The sequence below is a fragment of the Nicotiana tabacum genome, chromosome 18 (assembly GCF_000715075.1).
Source record: "Nicotiana tabacum cultivar K326 chromosome 18, ASM71507v2, whole genome shotgun sequence".
NCBI lineage: Eukaryota > Viridiplantae > Streptophyta > Magnoliopsida > Solanales > Solanaceae > Nicotiana > Nicotiana tabacum.
The window spans coordinates 105,899,343-105,906,183 of NC_134097.1; the positions used below are offsets into that span (position 1 = coordinate 105,899,343).

Consider the following 6,841-nt stretch of genomic DNA (forward strand, 5'->3'; position numbering starts at 1 on the left):
ATATCTTATTAGGTAAGTAGAATGGTTAAGTGAATTTAAATTATTAATACAAAAAATTAATAAAATAGTGTCAAAAGTTCAAAACCTTCTCCAAAAAAAGAAATAAATAAACAAAAGATATAATTACTGTGATAAAATTTATTTGCACCCAATATTTACCTTACCGTACTAACAACATTGTTAAGCGAGCATTGTGATTTGTGTGTCAATTTGAGTTGGGAACATGCAATAGTGGCAGTATGGCACAAATAACGTGCAATAATCCAAACAAGAGGGATTTGTCATTTTTATATCTGCCAAACAAAAACAAGACTATATTGTTGTAGAAGAAGAAAACGAAGGATTAGCCTTGAGGTTCAGACCCTTCATGTGCAATGGGTACTAAAGAAAGATTCCTCAAGTCTAGGCACTATTAATATATTTTTGTGCTTTAACACGAAGAATTTAAGCTATATACATCATTAATGAAAAGAATTTTTTATATTATCAACTCATTCAAAGAATATAAATAAGTAAGCTTCCTTGAAATGTGAGATTTGTAATCTTTAAAATACAATATATAACCTATTATAACATGTAAAGCTGGCATGATAGTCTAAAATTTTCTTATACTGAATGTGTAACGATCCAATAGATCGTTTTGAGTACTAGCTTTAATTTTAAAGTTTCGAGGCCTCCCATGGATTCCTTTAATGTTTATTAATTGGCGTGCGTGGTTGGTACCGTTTTTCAAAAATACGTTAAATTTTAGAGAAAATGAGATTTTTGACTTTAAAAATAACAAGAGTTGACCTCCCTTCAATATTTTTACTAAACGACCTCGGATCAGTATTTTGATGATTCTGGTATTTCGTATGACTTTTTTAGACTTATACGTATGTTTGGTTGGGGTCCCGGGTGATCCGAGTCCATTTCAACACATTATGTGAAAATTGAAAATTTTGGTTTTAAACTTGAAAATCTTGAGTTTTGTTGATCAATTCTTGTCGATTGATGTTATTTTGGTGATTTGAATGAGGGAGCAAGCACTACAAGAAAAATGACTTCTAGGGATGAGAATGATGGTCCCTAAAAGCTTATTTCTGGTCCTAAAATATCTATATCAACCAGTTAAAACTGGTCGTCACCGGTCGCTAGATCCTCCGCCGTTAAAGGTTATTAACGATGGGTTTGTCATTTGGTCCCTAAATGTATTTAGCGACCAGATTAATACTAGTCCTTGAAAGGTATTAACGACTAGTTGAAATGTGATCCTTAAATACTTTTAGGGACCAAAAATATGGTCTTTATTGCAAATCAATGTCATATAATATTTAGCGCCTTCAAACATTTAGTGACAAGTTTACCGGTCGTAAAACGCTTTTAAGGACAAGAAAATCTGGTCCTTAATCTTATTTAGGACCAAGCATGGGTGGTCCAAAATTCTAATTTTTCATAAATTTTCAAATCAGATATATTGATTCTACAAATAGAAAATTTAATCACAAAAAATAATATAATGAAAAAAAGATATGGTTTCATATATAATAATTACTGACAAAAAATTAGTAGCATTGTACAATCATGGTGAAATATTTTTTGGACACTCCTTTAGCAAAAGTACCTCTAGCTAACATCCCTAAAATTAATATGATATTTTGTCCAATATTCCTAGCAAAGCAAAGGTCTACTGATTATATGTCTTCAAAACCCGCATCTTGATAACCTGTAAAAAATATTCAACAAAAATTCCTTTAATAAGAAATTATAAAGATCACTAGAAAATTATATTGAATATTTTTTTTTCAATTTTACTCTATTAATAATTTGACCTTTTACCTGAAAAGGTGTCCAAATTCATCAAGTGTAATATATATACACTTCAAAAATAAAATAGCAATGTAAACGAGGCTGCATAAATATAAACAAAAATGAATTAGAAAAACTGTGTTATATAACCGTCGTATCATTTATGAAAACCTAGAAGGATAATCCTCAACCAAGAACTACAAATTTTGTTTCAAGTTGAACATCTAGACAATAGTTTATATGTACTTAATGAAAATCTAAACAATAGTGTATATGTACACAAGGCACATCTGAAACATCAAGCAGTAAAGCTATAAGGAAATATTTTATTTTTACTAAAGTTTGATAGCTTTTATGCATTTAGCTTGGTAGGTATTCATCCAGAAATGATGCACTTGCGGGTAACATATCAAAAGCTCTTATCACAGCAATTGTGAAAGTTTCTTCGATCGCTAAACATGAAAAAATAGAACCATTGCAATGGGGAGGAAGCTATAGCATATCTTTATTTTCTTGAAGTATCAGCAGATGAAATCACTAATTGCAGCAATTTTCATATACTACATAGTAAATACACGAGAAAACTCTTTAGTACAGAGCTCGCCATTAATAATAGACTAAGCCCTAATTCCAAACAAGTTGAGGTCGATTATATCAATCCTCAATAAATTGTTGCCACTCAGACATTCATGAAAAAGCTCACAGCAAAAACAAAATCAATACAACACCATATAAGTAACAAGTAACACCATACATACCAACCCACTTTTCAGTGCAACACCATACAAATAAGTTGATGAACTCCAGTGACTCCACAAACATGTTTTACATGTAAATAGTCCATGAACTCTATTGACTTCACAAAGGCTTTTATTTGCATATGGTAATCATAGGTGAGTCCTTATAATAAATATTAATCGCTAACTTAATAAAAATAATAGTTACTAATAAGTTAAATCTACATTAATAATATAAAAAATCTTTATATTCTTATATATACCGTCAGACACTTCCCTATAACAACATCTCTATATAATAGTCATTCACTATGAAAGCAAGTTTTTCTCAGAAATGCTTATTGTATTATGTTATAATATATATATATATATATATATATATATATATATATATATATATATATATATCTCCTCTATAACAACACTAATTTACTATAGCAGAAAAACATATTGGAACAAACGAAATTATTATAGAGAGGTTTGATTGTAAAAGTTAAATCCAAAATAAGAAAAAGAGATTATAATTAATCCTAGCTAGCAGTACTAGTATAGTAGCAGATATAGAAAATTACCAAGCCATCAATATGACAGGTAGAATCCTCATTAAAAGTGGCTTTGGACTTAAAGCTGCGAGAAGACTCGTCAAGGGAATGATAATTAGGCCATGTCATAACAGTGTCCCCAGCACTAGGTTCAGCATTCTCATCAAAAATATTCTTATGAAATTCTCCTACTAATCTTCTACTAGTCCCGTATAATTGGGGGTCAGAATCTGATCTCATCCTCTTTTTTGCCACTCCACCTATCGTTTCTTGCTTCACAATATTCTCAGTAGTGATGTTTGCCTTATTTTTATCACTTCCCTATAGTAAAACAAGCATTCTTAACTATATGAATTGGACTCATCTTCTGTGAAGCAGATTGTCTCTATCTATATTATTTGCATAAGGTGGAATTGACCTATTTCATTCCACGTCAATTAGGTGGAACTCTTTGGTAACACACGCTGGGTGAGCATGGGAGAAATTGAAATTAAGAAAAATCAATTGATGCACGATTTAAGAAGTATCATGGATGGGGTTTGAGCTGCATTTTGTTGTCAATGGTATTCCTTGTTGATTCAGCTTATTGATCAACAAGTTAAATAGAATACTACTGGGAGATTTTTCAGCTTTAAAAAACTCTCCTTTAGCTGTTATAGTAGCATGAAACTTACTAACACATTAAGCAATTTATACCTCTTCAATCCAAAAAAGACCAAAAATTCAATATAGCACTTACAGTGAAAATCTAAAAGACAAGAGGGATTTTACTAGTTGCAGCAATATAACATTTCCTCTAGGACAGTTACAACAAGATAGAACACATCAATCCACTTAAAAGAGAAGCACGATGCTAGACATCAGGTATTGCATATAAATACTTACTAACTAAATGATATTTGAAATGAGTAAGTTGTTACTAACTTGGTATGTTTATCAATGGTCATTCTCCTGATATGGTGATGTCGAAGGCTGGACATTAGCGTGTTGAGCCACCGGAGGGTGGACATTAGACTGTTGGCTCAAGAAAAATTCTTTTAGTTCCTTCAGTTCTTTCACCTCATTTTCTACAGTAGACAACCGATCCTTCAATGACTCATTTTGATCTAGAGAAGAACGTAACTCGGATCTTAATTCGGCCTTCGAGGAACCGCCATCTTTTAAGTCTTTTGCTTTTACTCCACCCCCAAAACCAAATACATGACTACGGGTTTGAGGTCCAAAGTATTTTTCCACTATCTCTATATTGGGAAGAGATGGTTCGGACTGCACCAATTCTTGAATTTGAGCCTTCAAAATATATAAAGAAAAACTCCCATTAGAACCAATAACTAGAAGTTTTTACATGTTTAATTGATGAAACCCACATGTTTTATAATTGTCTCAGATTCAACAAGTTCGTTGTTCTTCTTGCGAGTCTAAAAAAAAATAGTTGCCAAATCTGGTGGATTGCCATCTTTTTCGCCCTTCACATTAAAGTAAAAATGTCAAATAATGCCTTCTCAATATTTGAAAACAAAAATAGCAGATATTATAATACTTTTTGATAAATAATTTCTCTAATAGGCTTGCTGCCGATATGATGAGGCATCTTCAACTTAGCTCTGTTTGCTGCATTCCTGTTGCTTTTTGCCTGAAAACTTTCTGTACAAAAATATTCTTTTACCAACCACTCCCATTGTTTCTTGTCTACCCCCTTTGGTATATTCTTAAGAGCCTCTTGGATTGGTTTACCCCTCACGTACTTTGCATGCAATTGTCCTCTTCATTTGTTCCACAATTCTTTCATCCATCCCAAAATATGATTGCGATGAATATCTAGGTCATCGCTCTCAAATTTATCCTACAATAAATTAAACATATCATAAGAACTTTAGCAAAGAAATGATAAAACATAGAAAAGAAAATCATAAAACTACTTTAGCATAAAAAATTGTAAGGTTCTGGAAATGTATTTTGAGTTGTAACAAATAGCTTATAAGCAAATTGGACATATTTGTTACCTCAATAGCTGCCCACATGTGATTTAGCTTTTCCTCTTTAATATCAAAAAATGATGGAGGTAATATTCTTTCTAACTTGCAAAGAGTTAGAGGAATTTGGGCTTCAATTTGCTCCAAGTCTTCCCTCCTTAACTCCTTTGATCCAAGGACATTAAAAAATAAAGATAACTCCTAGACTAGTTTACTAAAAGTTAGAGAAGTGGAGAAAAATTAGCTAAATATTACATTAAACAAGTTTTTTAAACTTACTAACACATTAAGCAATTTGTACCTCTTCAATCCAATAAAGACCAAAAATTTAACATAGCACTTACAGTGAAAAGCTAAAAAAAAGAATGTAAGCCAGCAACTGCAAATTACATTAAGATGATCTTACTAGTTGTTGTAGTCTAATTATTAGATGTTCGCCTATTGAGAGAAGTCTTACAGGTTGTAATAGTGATATTTACTAGTTGAGACTAGTTGCAGCAGTCTCACTATTAGTTGCAGCTAAAACACAACTTTTAAGCCAAGTAACGCACTAGTTGCAAGAGTACCAACAATGTCATTTGCAACAGCAATAAAAAATTTCATCTAGGATAGCTTTACAACAAGATAGAACACATCATTCCGCTTAAAAGAGAAGCACAACACTAGGCATCAGGTATTGTATTCGAATATTTACTGCTAAAGGGAAAAAATTCGCTAAAATCTAATACTAAATTCCTACTAAAAAGGGACTGAAACATAGAAATACACTCACAAACAATTTAAACAAAATGAAGTAAAGATCAGAATTTTTATGGAACATAAACAATTGCAGACAAATCCTTACTCCAACTTGAATAAAACCAAAAATTATTCTAAGCGTAAGTTTCAAATATAAGAACAGAGATTATAGCAGTGGAAGAACAAATTTGAAGGAAAAAAAAAAACAAACAAAGCATAGGCTTTTACAAACAATTCACAAAGGGACACCCAAGCAAATATAATCTAGAAAAGAAATTGATTGTAAAAATATTTGCTGACTAGCAATCAATTTCTACCAACAAAAAAAATTAAAAAATAAAGATTTCACAAACCTGCAAAAATGGGTTATTGAGAAACAATAACAAAAGGTTAGCCCAGAAGATGTATAGAAAAAGAAAGTGTGCTTACTTGTGGTAAGATGGGTAGCAATTTTTCAACTTGATATTTTTTCCAAACCTGCAAAATATGAGATTAGCAAACCTATCGTAAGACAAATAAAAGAAAAATATTCCTTAACATACCAAGAAAAATATTTCTTAACATACCAAAAAAATGCCTTTGAGAGAAGTATGAAAATTTAAGGGATTTAGGGTTTTTACTTCTATGAGTAGTGAGGGAGATGAGACTTGAAGGTAGATTTAGGTTTGATAAAAGTTAAGAGTTTTTAGGTTAATTTTATTATGTTTTATTCCAATTTGGGTATGGCGCCACTTTCTCCCGGTTAATTTTTATAATTAAGGACCGTACATTATAAATTTTTTTATTGCTATTTAATATTTTAATTAAAAAATTAGAGATTTAAGGACCAGTAGTATTCTCGTCCTTACTAGTGTACTTCTAGGGACCAGATTCATACCTCGTCGCTAAATATTGGTCCCTAAAAAATCTTTTTCTTGTAGTGAAGTTTGTATAATATTATTATACTTGTGTGCATATTTGATTTGGAGCCCGAGGGGCTCAAGTGAGTTTCAGATGTGTTACTGAAGAGTTTAGATGATTTTTGAACTGTGGTGGCGTTGCTGGTGCAAGCCGACAGATATCG

General features: G+C 31.6%; 1 long non-coding RNA gene across 4 annotated transcripts; it reads right to left on the reverse strand.

Moving 5' to 3' along the window:
- Positions 1–1,496: 1,496 nt before the first annotated feature.
- Positions 1,497–6,483, reverse strand: LOC107803185 (uncharacterized). Of its 4 annotated transcripts, none has more exons than XR_001651977.2 (7): positions 6,345–6,483; positions 6,208–6,255; positions 4,608–4,910; positions 4,435–4,533; positions 3,992–4,357; positions 1,819–1,890; positions 1,497–1,705 (listed from the first exon to the last, which is right to left on the reverse strand). It is a non-coding gene; the product is annotated as an uncharacterized LOC107803185 (long non-coding RNA). The 4 variants fall into 4 exon arrangements; XR_001651976.2 differs by having other exon boundaries at positions 4,608–5,205; XR_001651975.2 differs by having other exon boundaries at positions 5,071–6,255.
- Between the last annotated feature and the right edge of the window lie 358 nt (positions 6,484–6,841).